Source organism: Meriones unguiculatus, chromosome 2 (assembly GCF_030254825.1).
Source record: "Meriones unguiculatus strain TT.TT164.6M chromosome 2, Bangor_MerUng_6.1, whole genome shotgun sequence".
Classification (NCBI taxonomy): Eukaryota; Metazoa; Chordata; class Mammalia; order Rodentia; family Muridae; genus Meriones; species Meriones unguiculatus.
Window position 1 is genome coordinate 65679212 of NC_083350.1, and position 17851 is coordinate 65697062.

A 17851-nucleotide genomic window follows, 5' to 3' on the forward strand; every position below is an offset into this window, starting at 1 on the left:
GTTGAGCAGCCTGAATGTGAGCTGGGGGTGTGGCTCAGTGTGGTGCTGTTTCTTTCATAACATTACCGAAGGTCAGGGTTAAATCCCCAGCACCCTGCAAAGCAGCTGTGGTGGTGAACGCATGCGCTCTCCTGGTGCATCATGAGACCTGGAGGTCAGCCTGGAATACGTAAACGGGAGATACGAGGGCGGAAGCATAAGCATGTTAGCAACAGACACTCTTTGTGCTTTGCATTCAAAGGACACTGGCAGTCCGGATGTGGTGGCACAAGCCTTTAATCCCGTCTCTCGGGATGGGATTCAAGATGGGTTCTCTGTAAGCTCTAGGCCAGCCAGTGCCACACAGTGAGTCTCTGACTCAAAAATAAAACAACACATACTGAATGTTTCAAAGTACTTAATTACATACCTGCTGATCTTTACTGGAAATAAAAGAAAGATATTTTTAAAATAACTTAGAAATTAATTTAAAGGTAATAAACTTATTATATGTCAAAATAAATTGCACTTCTGCGAAAACTAATTCACGTTACCCAAAGCAGTTAGTTGGAATAGTGGCATTGCTTTTCATCTGACTAAACAGATGGTAAATTGACTGGATTCTCATGCTCATTTTAATATGTTGCTATAGTAGAAGTGTATAAAGAAAGTTCAGACTAATCCAGGCACATAGAAATGGAAAGGCCACATTACTGGCTATATGGTAAAATTTTAGGTATCTTTTTAGTCCACTTCCAAAAGTCAGTATGCCATCACCTCTTCCACATCCCACTTTATGTGTAATGTAAAATCATATTAATGAATATTTCATACATATGTTAATAATTGGTCTGCTTTTCATGAGTCTTTATATGGTGTGGGGTGTGTGTGTGTGTGTGTGTGTGTGTGTGTGCAGGCACACATGCGTGCGCCTGTAAGGTCAAATATTCATTTTTAGAAATGACTATTTCATTTCTAAATGAAATTAGATTATTATTTAAATAATAAATAACATTTATTATTATTATTATTATTATTATTCAGTGGTAGAGTTTTTGTCTAACATACATGAGTCCCTACTGTTACCTGAGGGTGAGGGGAGATTGCTTCATTAATCTGTGTGTAGGTCCTAAACACTAGCATTCATCATTATTCAACATTTAAAAAACCCGATGAGTAATAATCTCCTCAACCTCATCACAAGAATATCTAAGTAAAATGCATTGTGAATATACATTTCCTGGGTTCTATGTGATGTTGAGAGTTCAAACTGTATCATTGGTAATGAAGCTGTAGTGTTATCCTTAAAATGGCAGGTTCATTTATAGGAGAAAATGTTCTACCATATATGCACCTCTGAATAGCTATCAGTCATAGGATAAAACCAAATTGTTGTCTATGGCGAGTGGTTAGTTTAGCTTGCAACTTCAACAATTGCACATTTTTTTTTTTTGGTTTATTTTAACCAGACAACCATTAAATGTCAGTAATGCAGAAAAACTTCCTATTTTTTTCACACAACTATTAAAAGTTGTATGTTAAGGGGTGAGGTTTAATAAAGTGAATAATTTAATACCTAACTTCCTAAAGTGAAAGAGACAGTTTCTTTACACACAGCACAACGTTAAAGAATAACAGTGACTCCCCAGTAAGCCCAGTGACTACTCAGTAAGCTCTCAGTTGACCCCTCTCGCGGTCACCAACAATTTTGGCCTTGTTGCTTGTCTGCAATCATTACAAATGTAAACCCAGTGAAAAGGCAGATAAATATTTATGCTGTTTTAAAAATAAAGTTTGACCTCTTGAACCCCTGGAAGACTTCAAGTACTTCTAGGTATCTGTAGGCTATGCTTTGAGAACCAGAGTTCTTTCTATAGGTACAATCCCACACATTTGTGACTTCAAAAACAGACCCCATACCAAAAGGTGTGGCACCTTGTGCTTGAGCATTTTCCCATGGGATCATCTGTGTTGCCATTTACAGGGCTTGCAAGTTCCATGTTGGGAGGAAAGTACATACTACTGCTTGTCTGGGCTACTGTTGTGCCTTGCCTGGTTTTGGGTCCTTGTCCAATAATGACGTAAGTTCTTACCTGTCTGTGTCCAACAGAGGTGGATTACAAAACTATCTCAGAGCAAATATTGTGTTTTATCCATCAAAATCCCAGCACACGAGATAGGGCAGGTTTAAGGAGGTAAATAATTAGGGAAGTCTTGACTTCCCAAAACCTGAACTTCTTAACCAAGTTCACCTTCATTTGATTATTGCTGCTGTTATTTTAGGGAGGACCCCAGACACTAATGTGAAGGAATCTGCAGGCCACAGGTCGGATTATCACAGATAGCATTATCCACTTTGCTGACTTTAATTTTCTCTTTTTTTTAATTTTATTTTTTTTATAAGTTACATTTTATTAACTCTGTATCCCAGCCGTGTCCCGATCCCTCATTCCCTCCCAGTCCCTCCCTCCCTCCCTCATCTACACCGTGCCCCTTTCCAAGTCCACTGATAGGGGGGACCTCCTCCCCATTCATGTGATCCTGTTTTATCAGGTATCTTCAGGACTGTCTGCAAAGCCCTCCTCTGTGGCCTAACAGGACTGCTCCTCCCTTCGGGGGTGGGGAGACCAAAGAGCCAGTCATAAAGAAGCTGAAAAGCAGCAATCCAAGTAATCCAATTAAAAAATGGGGAACAGAGCTAAACAGAGAATTCTCGACAGAGGAATATCAAATGGCAGAAAAACACTTAAAGAAATGCTCATCCTCATTAGCCATCAGGGAAATGCAAATCAAAACAACCCTGAGATATCACCTTACACCCATCAGAATGGCCAAGATGAAAAACTCAAGCGATAACACATGCTGGAGAGGTTGTGGAGAAAGGGGAACCCTCCTCCACTGCTGGTGGGAATGTAATTTTCTCTTTAAAGATGTATTGCCACATTCCTCCTATGGAGAGACATGTGGGCTGTGTGGATACTCTTTCTAGTTCTTATTCTCTTACTACACCAGAGGTCAAGGGCACCTTGCTTTTGAGTCACCAGAAACTTGTTCGGGACTTTCTGCATATAGATTGGCAGAAGACCTGGGAATTATCTCAAATCTCGTGTGTCCTCAGCTGCATGAACTAAACAAAGTCATATGATCGTATGGATTTAAATTTGCCTAAACAGATGCTTTTGCAAGATTCCTCAACTATAAATTTATTTTCTTTGTTTCAGGGGAAAACTAGCATATCAACCAGTATTTACATACATCTGTGTTTTGTAAATTATTTTGTACAGAATTTCACTCCCTTTTATATTCATAATAACCATCGTCTCTAGGGGACTTCTTTGCCAGTTTTTGGGCTAGGAAATCAACAGAGTACCGACTGATGTAAACAAAAGCTATTAGTAATCATCTTCATTCTCCAGGTAGAGATGAGGAAACTGAGGCTTGGGGGAGTGAGTATCTGGCCCCGAAACCGGTAAACCGCAGAGGTAGGTCTTGAGTACAGTTTTAGAACTCCAAAGTTTGAATCTTTTCCACTACAGCACACTCTTGGAAATTTAATTTTTATTCTTCTTATTGAAAATACTCCAAATTCTTTATCAGACTTTTGCCTCGAAACACTGTGGTTTGCGATTTGCTGGTTTTGGAAAGCTTATGAAAAGATTAAGAGTCTTAGGATTGGTGTTATTTTTTTAAGAGTCTCCAGAGTTTAAAAAAAAAAAAAATGTATCATCAAACCCTGAAATATTTGGTTAGAGTGACAATCCTAAAAAACTACTTGGTTAATACTTTTAATAAATTGAGCACTGAGTTAAGCATTAGGCTACTGAAAGGCTCTTTGTACTATTTTTTTCATAACCTAAAATATTTTCATTTTGATATATTCTATTCAAAATACTACTCAAGCTGTATTTAGTAAACTAATGAAATTTAAAAACCTGATTCACATTACAAGCACAATAAAAAATGTGTTCAGGAACTTTTAAGTAAATTTTTAGATGTTATAGCTGTATTCTTGGAAACTTCTACTCTCCTGCTGATATTTAATAGTGACACAGAAAAACATGGGCCTCGTAATTGTGACCCAATCACTCTCTGGGTTCCTGTGTTTTATTAAAATGAATACAAGTCAATTCTTGTAGTGTATCTGTAAGTCAGTATTAACCTTTGTCAAATGTCTTGGTATCAAATTTATAGTCAGAAAGTTGAGTTTTGTTTTAAATAAACTCCTGTCTCTGTGGAAATGAATTTGGCTTAAAGCTCCCATTGATTTTATCCCTAGCTCATTAGTGAATCACATTTAAAATATTATACACTTAAGTGCTCATTTATTATTTCTTTTGCCAACTATATTTTTTGATGCAAGATAAGCATCAATAGAGAAGTAAAGAAAATAATAAAACACAATTTAGCAAGTGTTTCTTGCCCTATTTCTGCAAAGGACACTTGCATCCATTCAGATGGGATATTTGACTTTATTGCATAATCAGAGCAGGTTTTGCATGTCAGCACTTCAAAGAGTGAAAACAGGTACGATTATTAATGCTAAGACTGAGTCATGATATTACCTGACCCAGTTATCTACAGACTAAAGATGCATAAGATAAAAGTAATATAACTAAATGTTCAATTGCCAACATCTGGAAATCTCTCTAGTATTTCACTTGGGTGAGTACATTAAGGAATATTAACTTTTAAGCATTCTTAGTGTGCTGATGTGAAGATATAGCTAGATTGCCTCTAGAACATTGGCTCTCAGATGTAAGCCGCGATCACAATTGCCTAGAAAGGTTTTTTTTTTTTTTTTTTTTTTTTCAATGCAGTTTATTCAGGAACATTGAACAATCCTCGGACCCCGGGGAAAGCCAGCCCACAGCTTAAATAGCCTCTGGGTAGCCAACCCAGGCGTGCCACGGGGGAAATGCAGATAGGTCCACATACATGGAAGCAAGCCAGATCCTCAGCCTTAGCCAAATGTGGAATTGTTCATGACAGAGAGCACTCACCATCGGGAAGGTGGAAGGCGGATACCAGCTCCATCTTTAAGGCATAGCATTCCGCAGCTCTCTACAGTTCCCCCTTTTTGTTTTAGACGCATCAGGCAAGAGTAGAGGTCTGATCTCTGATATTAGAAATAAATTGGGACTTTGTACAGATGTTCATTTAGGTGTCATCCACCCAAAGAGCATCAGACCCGTCCGATACCTTTTTCTCAGAGGCGGGACCTGGGGCATCAACTCGCATGCAATCAGACATGCTCTTCTCTGGGTCCAAAGCAGCTGACCCTGAGTGCAGTGCTTAGCCTCGCATCCTGAGCGTATCTTTTTAGCTTTTTATGGTATCCAACCATGCTTGGGGAGAATGTCCTGCTTCAATGGCTGTAAAGGCCTGAATGATCATGGCTGCATCACACTGTTGTGAGACTCTAATCTTGCATAAATACCACAGGCAAACCAAGGAGACCAACACCAGAAGGCCTGCTAACACTCCCATGCCCGCCCATTCCTTCAGATGATTCATGGCTGCAGCAATCCATGTTGATAATCCTGTGGCTAGTCCTGCGTCCACTCCGGTAGAATTTACTGTGACAATGGCCACTCTCAGCTGTTCCATCGTAGTATCGAATTCTCCAGTCCAATTACCTAAAATATAGCTCGACAATTGTTTAGACAGATTTGCAGCACAGGAAAAATTCTCATGTTGTATGCTAGTGACACAAAGTCCAGCATACTTTCATTGACAGCCAGGTTGAGCGATTTGCCATAGGGTATCAATTTGCTCCTGCAAGAGGTCAATCCTCTGATTGAACACCATCAAGCTTCCTTTTAGTTGAGCATTAATTCCTTTATGTACAACTAAGGCATGAGCTACATTGGCTAAATGATTATTCAGGGTCTGAGCAGTCTGCCCAGTATGACTCATGGCTAATGCCCTGGTGGTAGCTCCAACAGCCGTCAATGAGATGGTAGTAACAATGGTGGCTGTAGTTCCAAGATCCCTTTTCTGTCTGAAGAGAGTCCTAGCGTGAGGGGCATCAATGGGCACAGGCACCCAGTGAGGCATGCGAGTAACCAGGGCATACCTAAATTTACTAGCATTCCAGCATTGGGCAAAAAAGCAAGTATCATTACCACAATTACTTGGCTCTATCTGGCTAATAATGAATAAAAATGGGGGATATAGACAAACAGGTGTGGGCTTATAGGAAATATTATGAGAAGCCTTAACCCCTCGTTGGAACATCCTGCGTCAGTTCTAGAACTAGCAGTGGTGGTGTCCGAGGTCTGAGTAGGTTCAGGAGACCATTGCCCCCAGGGGTGAGACTTGCTCCATGCCAATTGACTAACTCCATGTTTTCCTCCAATTTTGAAAGTCATTTAAGGTTCTTAAATTATTTTTTTCCCTTTTTTCTTAAATTTTTCATCAATTACACTTTATTCATTCTGCATCCCCCCATAAGCCCCTCCCTCCCCTCCCAATTCCACCCTCCCTCCTCCCTCTGCTTGCATGCCACTCCCCAAGTCCACTAATAGGGGAGGTTCTCCTCTCCTTTCTGATCTTAGTCTGTCAGTTCACATCAAAAGTGGCTGTATTGTCCTCTACTGTGGCCTGGTAAGGCTGCTCCCCCCCCAGAGGGAGGTGATCAAAGAGCAGGCCAATCAGATTATGTCAGAGGCAGTCCCTCTTCACATTACTATGTAACCCAATTGGACTCTGAACTGCCCTGGGCTATATCTGTGCAGGGGTTCTAGGTTATCTCCATGAATAGTCCTTGGTTGGAGTATGAGTCTCTGGGAAGTTCCCTATGTTCAAATTTTCTTGTTCTGTTGCTCTCCTTGTGGAGACCCTGTCCTCTCCAGCTCTTACTATTTCCCAGTTCTTACCTAAAATTCCGTTCACCTGCCCAACAGTTGCCCATCCAGCTCAGCATCTGCTTTGATAGGCCTAGAAAGGTTTTAAGGACAGAAAATGTTGCCGTCCTCCAGCTTTTCCAGAGTTTCTGTTTCAGTAGACGTGGGAGAATGTCCAAGAATCTGCATTTGTACAGGTTTCTGGATGATACTGTTATGAATGGCCCAGGGTGGGAAACACTTGGGGCATCTCTATTCTAATATAGCCAAAATCACACTAGATGTTGGGTTGCAAAATTTTATAATGAATCACGTAGTCAAGTGAACCGTTGCCAAAACATTCGTAAGTGTAGCAGTGAAAGTATGTGTAGCTGAACCTATGACTGATTTAGGAAAATAAGAAAAGATGGACAAAACCTTTAATAAAAGGCTAAAATAATGGAGCAAATGAAAGAAGGGGAAAGAAGAGTTTCATAGGCTCATTGCGTTTGCATATCATCGCATCTGTTTGTGATGATAAGCTTCAAAAGTGTCAACCCTGCACAAATGCAATGACTTCACACTGTCAGATTTGGATATAGAGGAAATGGAAAAGGAAAAAAAAAAATCCTAACGGGATAAAAGAAAGACACGAGCTGAGGTTGCAGCCAAGTTTGAAGGTGCTTGCTGAAGAAACATGAGGACCTGAGTTCAGTCCCCCAGGAAGCTGCTCATAAACCTCCATGCAACAGCAGGCGTCTGCGGTCTCACACTCTGGAGGCTGAGACAAGCAGACCTCTGGTGTTCACAGTCTAATCAAATCAGTGAGCTCCAGATTCCATGCGCGAGAGGCCCTGTCTCAAAAAAGGTGGACAGTGATTGAAGATGACAGCTGGCATTGCTCTCTAGCCTCCACACTTACATATACACACATGTGCATACGTGCCTTCATACATACATGTACATTTGTATACACATGCACACACAAACACATACACACACACACACACACACACAGAGAGAGAGAGAGAGAGAGAGAGAGAGAGAGAGAGAGAGAGAAATGCACTCCCTTCCTCAGGATAAAAAGAACACTTTAAGCAAGCTTTGAGGAACTTTAAGACATTGTCTTTCATCCATATGTAACAGTCCTAGGCTTAAGTCTGAAAATGGTTAGGTTCATGGAGCATGGATCAGTTGCTAGAATAGACAGTCTAGATCCTTGCCTGTGCAGCTTTTGAGGGGCTATGGCCCTCCTAGATTCCTTTGTCCAGCTGGTCATGCACACTCATCTGCTCCTTGCAGTTAATCAACAGATGTGCACATCCCTTTCTGAAACTGTAGGTGACCCTGATTCCCGAGACCACAGAAACATAAAATCAATACTGTTGTTCAGATACAACTCTTAACCCCACAGTTAATAATAACACTTGGGGGAAGGAGGTAATGACCACAGCAACCCCAGCATTCTAAACTAGCTCTGCATCAGTTAGTGATCTTTGTCAGCTCTTGTAATCTTTTGGATTACAACAAAACCAACCTGGTAAGACATAAAATGTTTTCAGTTGAGTTTGGTATGTAAAAGAGGTCCACTTTGGCAGTCTAGAGCCAGTGCTGTGGTTTCTGAATTCATCGGGTTCCCAAATCCCTTCCAGCATCACAGCCGGCCATTACTAGTGTCATCACAACTGTCTTGATAAACATGGTTGTGCAGCTGGGCTTCATGATGAGAGGCACGTTCTAACAGCACAGTGGAGGACGGAAAGAAGGACAAGTTCCTAGTCAGTCTTGCCTTGAGGAGACTTCATAAGTCTCCCACCCAAGCCCATCTTGTACACATGGCTGTCAGGAAGGTTGGGAGTATTAACGTGTCAGCAAGGAAACCAAGTAAAAGTTAAGATTCTGTTAGTAAAAGGAAGACAGACATTTGGTTCCATCAGATACAAAGCAATTAAAGTTCCTACCTTCCACCATAGGAAGTGGTTAAAGTGGACCCCCTCATCATACAGCAACATCACACCTGCTGAGCGTTATCACTTTTTGTGGAACACAAGAGCTACCCAGAAAGCCTAAATTCAGAGGCTGAGATTGGGATTTCGCACCCCAGGTGGTGTTTGTGATTGAGTGGTTGGTAAGGGCCACTCCTTGAGATTCTCTACAGCCTTTTTACCCTTTGTCTTCAAGCCCTCTGCCACTGCCTGGCATAGTGTTGATCATCCCCTATTTAACCACAAACCAACTTGCTTTGTTCCTCTTTAACTGTTTTATTCTCTGTAATTATATCCGGCAAATGGGCATTGTCTCACACCCTCAAATGCTTGTTCCATTGATACAGAAAAGTTAGATCAATGATAGATGGATTTCTAGGAATGTAGTTAAGTCCTTCTTTGAAGGAAGGGCATAGCAAGCTTTCCCAGGAGGAGTTAACCTGAGCTCCAGGTTGGATCTGTGCCTTTTATGACGCCAGTAGCTAGAAACGGCCAGGGTCAGGCACCACAGTCAATCTAACAGTGAGTGATTAACAGCCGAGCACAATTCTAGTGCTTTATTCCAAGCTCCTGGTCTGCCTCCTCTTTAACACTCAGGTAAATGTCAAAAATGCACCCAGGGATTATAGCTGACAAGGGGTAAAAGCCTTCATGTTGTCCTCCAAAGGTTAGGGTTTCCCGGCCCAGTTGGAGGCCCCAGTCTCCAATAACCATTAATCTACTCTCTTCTGGTAGGGGTGAGCATATTTATGGCTGCAGTCACTAAAGGGTGAAATAAAGATTAGTTTTTAGTTAGGAACGCAAAGCTTTTGAGATCAATACAAACTCACTGCCGAAATCAATCTAAAGTTTGGAATTTTTAAGTAAAGATTTACTAGGCTTCCTTGTACATTTAATTTTCCAAAGGGAAAATAAGCCCAGAAATGTAACATAGTAATCAAATTGAGTAAACACCAGCCACTCTGCAAGCTGACCTGGGTTATGCACATATCAAATAAGTGTGGAAAGCAATGAAAATATCCATAGTGTATATTGCAAGTTCTCCAATAAACAGGTAAAACCAAACACGCATATAGATTTACATAAGAATCCTAGCAGATATACTTTGTCTACTCAAAAATGTAAATAATCAATAGACATTAATAATAAAGTTATTCATGCATTTCCTTATTACTGTGCATATTAAGTGTTTCAATTATTTGCACTTAGATAAATGTATAGCTGTATTTTTACGAAAGCTTTCAAAAAGACATAGAATTTTTCTGAAAAACAAAAGCTACTGTTTGGATGAAAGAGTAAGTGGGCTGAAAATGCATGGCTTGTTACAGTCCTCTGCTGTTCATGTTTGATGCATGTATACAATTTATTATACAGTTTCTTGAGATCTGACAAAAGTAATTGTCTGGCAAACCATAGCTTTAATGACTTTTTTCTGTTTCATATGAAAGGGCTGTAGGTAGTTTAGGAAAATGGCTTAATAGATCAACGTCAATAAGGACTCTTCTGCTTGGTACATGTCTGTAGGTTGGGAAGATTTGGAGATTTTTTTTTCCCACAGGACTATAGTTCCATGTAGTGAATTTATTTCTTCAGCAAAGTGCATGAGGTTCGCAGTAAGCTATAACTTCCGGAATTATTTAAGCTACCCTTTACAGTGGAACTGCATTTCTTCTCTGTTTGGAGGAATGAGAGCACCCTCCAACCTCTAGAAGAGACCAGAAATAGAGAAGACCAGAACTCGGCTGCGCGAAAGAAGAGGGAGGATACCAGGAGTGGAAGCATAGATACTGGAGAATACTTAGTTTTTGATTGGGCTCTTGCGATAAGAGCGTTGTGCTGTCTGCAATTATTAGAGTGTAAGATTACCAGATCGCCTTAATCATCTCTGCTGCCAACCTTTGTTTGGAGCTATTGGCCTGACACCGGAGTGAGATGCAAAGCCCTTTGTCCTACATTGTGTTCTGTCCACTCATGGGACAGGAACTTCAGTGTTAGGGATGGCTGCTGCTCTCTTTGAAATATTTAGAAGGTACCACACACACTGTCGATTCTTTGTGTTAATACTAGCATCTTATACACACTGCTACATTTTTTTTTGGAAAGCATGAGTGTATATTCCTAAATAGAATCTACACAGGTCATAGGAGATATGTAATATTGTTTACCTCACTAAAACTGTTACACAGTGCTAAAATTACATTTTAAACTGATGCTATTCACCAAAGACCGGCAAAGTAATTCGTAAGCTGTCCAAAGTTCATGTACATATTAATTACATATAGTACCTATATGTGAAAATATACAAAGTGGTTAAATAAGGTATATTTTTGCTATAATTATATATATTCATATATTTTAATAAATTCCTTTTTTCTAGAAGATTTATGTTACAACCAAGACCCGTTCACATATTCTGGGGGTTGCTGTCATGGGACCCTTAGAATGGAGCAATAAGAAGTGAGAGTGGCTGGTTGCCATCATGAATATGTGGATTTTGGAAGCCAGCTTAGGAATTCCCAGACTGGAAAAGTTTCTGGGTTTCTTCTAGATGTCTGAGCCATACTGAACGATGGGCCTCAGTGATTAAATCTGATAGCACCGCATGCTCTTCCAGTGTGTAACACTCAAAGCATTCCTTCTAAGACTCCATCTATGATAACCTAAATTACATAACACATACACAGGATTTTTGACAAGTGAATGATGAATAAATGTATTGAAGAATCTTTATGCATCAGTAAAATTGGAATAAGAAAATCTAATTCCCCCATCCCGGGCAGTGAGAGGTTCACTTTCCAAGTGGCTCCAACCAGTAAGTTCGCGACCCTTACAAGCCATAAGATTTTCCAGGCTCGACTGGGTATGAGATGTGCAAACAGAAACAAAATAGAGAAGAACCCAAGTAAGATTCGAAAGAAGAAGAAAGCTCTGAAAGGACAACACCGAAAGAACCAAAGTCCTACTTCATAAGAAAAGGTTCCTAAACTATAGAGTACAAAAGAAAACCTATATTTAGTTCTATTTCTTTACTCATCAGAAAAAAAATTATTTTATTTCCATGAGACCTTCTTAGAGACTTGGTAGGCTTCTCAAAGAAATAAACGTGGCGTAGACGCATGGACAGATAACATTTTCCATTATTTAATGAATTAAAACTATTAAAAAGCTGGCGCTACAGTAAGTACCCCAGAAAAAAGGAAAATGGCAGAAGGTGCTGCAGGCAGTAGGGACACGTGGTGATAAACTAATTAACTACCTGACACAGGTCAACCAAAATCTTAGTTTTCACTTTGAATGTGTCCTCTTTGATTACTCAAAACTTTGTCATGCCATCTCCCTGGAGAAAATAAAACATAAATAAACTCAGTTTCCTTTTAGAATGATTCATCAATTCTATTATGAATACTTTGGAACGCTTCCTTTTTACTATTAATATTTTTATTATTAATATTTTGGAGTATTTCTTTCAGCTTCCCATCAGTAACATGATGTATCTAAAAACACTTTCTTAAACTTTCTTCCCATGTGAGCGGTAAGATTTTAAGTTTCAAATTTTCATGGGCAACGAAGCATCTTAAACACCTCCGTCTTCTTCAAGGACTTTGCAATAGCTGCACATGATCTCTACAGAACAAACAGCTGCCTGTCCTACACTTTCTTATCTTGATGATGTGTGAGTCAACAAGTCCCAACAGAGGGAAGTCAGAATTCATTATTTATAGGAGAGAAATAGGGGTGAAAGAGCAGAGGGAGAAAAAAATAAAGAAGAGAGGCAAGGAGGCACAGGGTTTCATGTGACTAGAAAACCAAGAAAATTAACAGAGTGAAATACAATAAGATAAATATCTTTACAGCTAGAATTAAATCCCCACAGAGAACTTAACTAAGTCCTTAATACCACAACCATGTTTATTTCTATAATTGAGCTCCATACAATATGAAGACAAAATGAAAATACTCAAATTTGTATTTGTCATGTTGTTTTGGCCAAGGCTGAATGTTACTATGGGATTTTGATTTCTTTTTTTAAAAAAGCAACATTTAGTTAATGGACTGCCTCTTAAAAAATAAAATGAAATACTCAACAGGATTCCTTATTAACTCAATCCACTAAAGCCTAAAATGTATACAAGCTTTCAGGCTATGTTTCTACAACATGACACTATCAAATATAGAATCTGAATAGCTTAAAAATGTATTATGAGTTTGCCATTATGAAACCAACAGTAGAGTATGGATGGAATATAAAACTAAGAAAAATAGAATAAAAAAATAAGAGAAAACAGAATTTATGAAAATGAGAAGTGAGAGAACTTTGCACTAACATTAAAGGAGCTAAGAAGACAGAAAACGAATCTAAGATATAAGCAGGTCACCTTGGGTCCAGTGTCTCCATGAAAGTGATGAATTCTGAAATGGAACAATATTTGATTATTAGCATCATAACTATTTCACTAAAAACTTAGATGATTACTTTCCATTAACTATAAAAATTACTCATAGATATTCTGACAGAGAGATACACATCTTCATTTATTTTATTTTATTTTATTTATTACAATTTATTCACTTTGTAGCCCCTCTGCAGGCCTCTCCCTTTTCTCCTCCCAGTCTCACCCACCCTCCCTCTTTTCTAACTATGCCCTTTCCCTAGTTCCCTGATAAGGGATGATGTCCTCCCCTTCTATCTGATCCTAGTTTATTGGGTCTCATCAGGGCTGGCTGCATCATCTTCCTCTGTGGCCTGGCAAGGCTGTATCTCCCAGGGGGAGGTGATCAAAGAGCCTGCCATTGACATTTTTTAAGAATGAGTAAAGGAGGGGAAATATTGTCACAAATAAAAAGAAAAATTTGAGGGAGGAAAAATTGATTAGAATAATTTGCAACTTCAGGTAATAAGTCTTTATGATAAAGATATGTTGTCCTGGTTAAGAGGGGAATGTTCCATTTTTTTTGGTTTGTTCTTTTTAATGAGCATTCAGAATTTATCATGCCTACAATAAAATATTCTACGATCCTTGAAAACTTTTGATATATGTAAAACAATTTTGGCAAATACATGATTTCTCTTAATACACTCAAAATACTTGCACATTCTTGATCTGCTATGTGTATATAACCTACATTAAAGTGGTGACTGCATGAGTCCTTCCGGCCCCCAGCCTCCAGGCTATTTTCAGGATAGAATGAATGCACTTTTCCCTCTCCCACAGCCCTAAATTTTCAACTTATTTTACTAAGATGTTTCCCAGCTGACTGTTGGAGATTGTGTTTTAGCCACTTTTTTTCAGTTCACCCCAATAGAGCAGTCAGATGAAGGTCATGCTCTATGTAACCCTACATAGAGGGAAGCTGAGACAAGACCTGAAAACAAAACAACAGAACAAAATGATGGTGTAGAGTCACAAGTGGTACGAGAGTCAGAAGCCACAGACAGCATATCCTCTCTCACCTTGGTCACTGGAATAAAGATAAACTGACAACAGAGTACTTTTAGAATCAGAAATAGGCTCAGCTTCCCACCATTGATGATAAATACCCTTAACTTATAAAAAGCTTAATTACCTAAGACAAATATAAGCCATCCATGTTGTGAAAGGTAAGGGAGTGAATAAACATGTAAACACATATAAAACACGTAATACTGAAGAGCAAAGTGGAAGTAGTGATACTTTTGTTAAGATGACCAGAGTCACCCCTGGAATGGAATCATAAATTATTGCTTCCCAAGGAAAAGCAGGTGTATTCTGTCTTCCATCTAGTAGTTGTTGAACACAAGGCAAAAAAGAAATAAAAAAGAAAAACTAAGACAGAGTGCCCTAGCTGTGCCTGTTTGCTGTGATTGTTGTTTCGTGGTTGTGGTGGTGGTGGATTTGATTTTTTTGGTTGTTGTTGCCTTTTTTAGCGGTCAGTTTATATGGCACTCTCAGCATGTGTCTGTTCTACATAACACATCCTTGAAAAAGCCCAACATCATAAAATCCTTTGAGGTAGGCGGTGTAATAATCCTCTTCCAGATGGAGTTTCAGTGTTAAAGCTATACAGTGCACAGTGCAAACCTACGGTTCAAACCTGGGGCATTCCTCCCCAGAAACCTTCTCAGAATGCAGCACTGAGCTCTATTTTAGTATCTCCATAGACGTAACTGCTCTCTAAAATCTCAGAGTGTTTGCTGAGTGACTAAAACATTCTTTAAGGTTCCGTCAGGCTCCTCTCCATGTGCTGTAAGCAGAAGTTTCATGAGCTTGTAGACTTTCCTTAATTGTAAAACAACAGATCACTATAGTCAAGAATTTGACGAATGTCACTCTGATCAGATCCGATTCCCTAGGCAATCTCTTTAACTGTAAAATGTTACAGTTACACACCCTATTTTTATAACCTTGAAAACTCACTTTTAACAATCCATTAACATGTTGATTGAATAACTATTTTGCATATAACACAGAGTTATGAAAGATGGAAGAGTTTTGACAACCACGATGTTCGTTTTTTGAGGGTTGTAGTTTAGTTGTAATACTGTTTTCTTAAATAAGAAACTAACAGGTAAGTAAGCAATGAAGAGCAGTGATACACAGAAAATAAGAACAAAGAAGTTGGGACCTGCTTTTCTCTGCTACCTAGTTTCTTATACATACATTAATTATTAATCTTAGTTATTCAGTTACTGTAGCTCACTTTCCTATATGTTTTCTCTGTTAGAGTATTAGCCCCTTAAGAACAAGAACTAACTTTACTCATTATTCTATACTCAGTATTTGTTGTTATTTGGTATGTAATAAATCCTCAATATTTATTCAATGGGTGAAAGGCAAAAAAATAGAATAAATAAGAATATTCATGGCAGGCTGTGTTCAGTTTAGTAGATTGGCTAATCTATCAAATCAAGATGTATTGGCTAGAATCTCAAACCTACCTTTGAAAAGAGAAGATTCTGATTTTTTTTCTCTGCTTTCTCTATCTCAGAGTATCATCATTAAAATGATAATGGTATCTGTCCTTATCATCTGATCTCACTATGGAGCGAATCTCCCTAAACACTAATGACTTGAAACAGCATGGGTCTATTTAGCTGAGGGTTATATGGATAAACAATCCAGACTATCCTAAGTTTGCTGTCTTGCCTGCCTCTTTTGTACATTTGAGTTCAGTTACCCAGTGAACTGGAGGATGTCTGGTCCATATAAGGTCTTTACCTTATAGCCAAGCTAGCCTGGAATTTTTCACATGGCAGCTTTTAGAGGTAAAGTGTTGATCTAGGGAGAGTTTAAAAAGCATATAATGTCTCTTAAGGCCTAGACTCAGAATTAGCACAAAGTCACTTTTGACACATCCTTCTAAGCAAAGAGCAAAGGCAGTTTATATCCAAAGAGTGGGAAATAGATCCAGTCCTCATGGAGCTAGGGAGGGATGCTTTGCGATCTACCAAACTCAGAATTAGCAAAAGAATTTAGAAACCAAAACATCTGAAAGATTTATGACAGTGTCCACCACACAAATCACAAACTCCATAAGCAATACTGATTATTACTGTTTGAAGCTGCCTTCAAAAAAGGGAGCTAGTTAAGAACTCTACTTGTAGGACTCAAACCCTCTTCTAAGAACAAAACCTAACCATAAGTGCTTTATGCATGAGTCCAGAGTGTCCAAAGAGCAACTGAGAGGGAGGAGTGTCCCCAGAGGAGCTAGAACCTGGAACCTCGAATGTCCAGAGCCAAGTCTAGGTCCTTGGAGCAACAGTAAACCTTTGGCTTTCGGGGAAGTTCTGGCCAACAGCACCATTGCTTTCCTACCATCTCAAGAGCTCTTTGGTTTCTGGTAAGCCACATGTTGCTGATGGCTTTGCTATATCTCAGACCACATCTAACCAAGGTTTACCATCTAAAAACACAGAGTTGAGTTGCGTCTGGTTTCTCCTTTCTCTCACTTTGATGGAGCTGTGTGGCCTCTCCTTTACTGAATTTCATTCCAACTGTAACATGGAATCATGACCCCCCCCTTTTGCATGTATCCCACATGGCAGCACTCTCAAGAATCAGATCTCATTAAAAGAAAACACAGAGGAGGCCAGGCTCGGGCGTTAATACAATTTGGTGATCACTCAGAAGTCTGAATTGGAAAACTCAAGAGGCAGGAAAATAGTTCCAGCATAGCAGCCCCTCATGCTAGACACCCAAGCAAAACTACAATTGCTTTATAGATCTTCCTAGTCTGCAGTCCAATAAAATGGCTATGAGCAACTGGAGCGCCATAAGCCTGGATCTTGACCACCTCAAAAGCTGGTCAGAGCACGCAGACTTGTCTCTTAGACAGTCAGTGCAGTTATTTTAGGATCTTTGCACTATACATAGTTTAATGCAAATTCGCTGATTAATACTTTTGATAATTCTGCTGAAGTATGAAAACTGCTTAGATTAAATGATTGTAGGTTGTTGTTATTGTTGTTGTTTCCAAAGTCAATCCTTGCTCCGCTTCTATCCTGCTGAGTGCTCTGGAAGAGTCACGTTCCTTCCTGCCATTTTAAAAACAATAGTGGCAGAGTGGCAAGCCGCTGATAGTGCTCAGCAGGATAGATCAAACACACAGATGCAATTTCTGTATGTTGAACAGTGGAGTAGGATAAAATTCAAATACTTACAATTGCTTAGTAGCTTCCATCTGATTGCTGCAAATTGAATCTTTCATAACAGGATTTATTGTAAACAGAGTCATTGTATTTGTGAGTCCAGGAACCATTACAGTCAAAGCCTAAGCAAGATGTTAGAGGGATGGGGTCTACATGATACACATGTTCATTTGTGCACAGGTTATGAGGAATTTTTTTTGTTTTGGTATTCTCAATTGCTTTCAGAATAGTTATAGTTGTCATTATTTTTCCTCTGAAAGTTCAAACATTATCATGCTTCACCATGAGAAGTTTCCACCTCTACTTGCTGCCTCTCCCAGCTAGATGTTAGATAACAAGATCACAGCCAGGTAAAAATTCTTAAAATGTGCTTTTTATATTGTTTGGAGGCATGAAGACTCTAATATTCATCATTAATGACATATATATATGTAGTA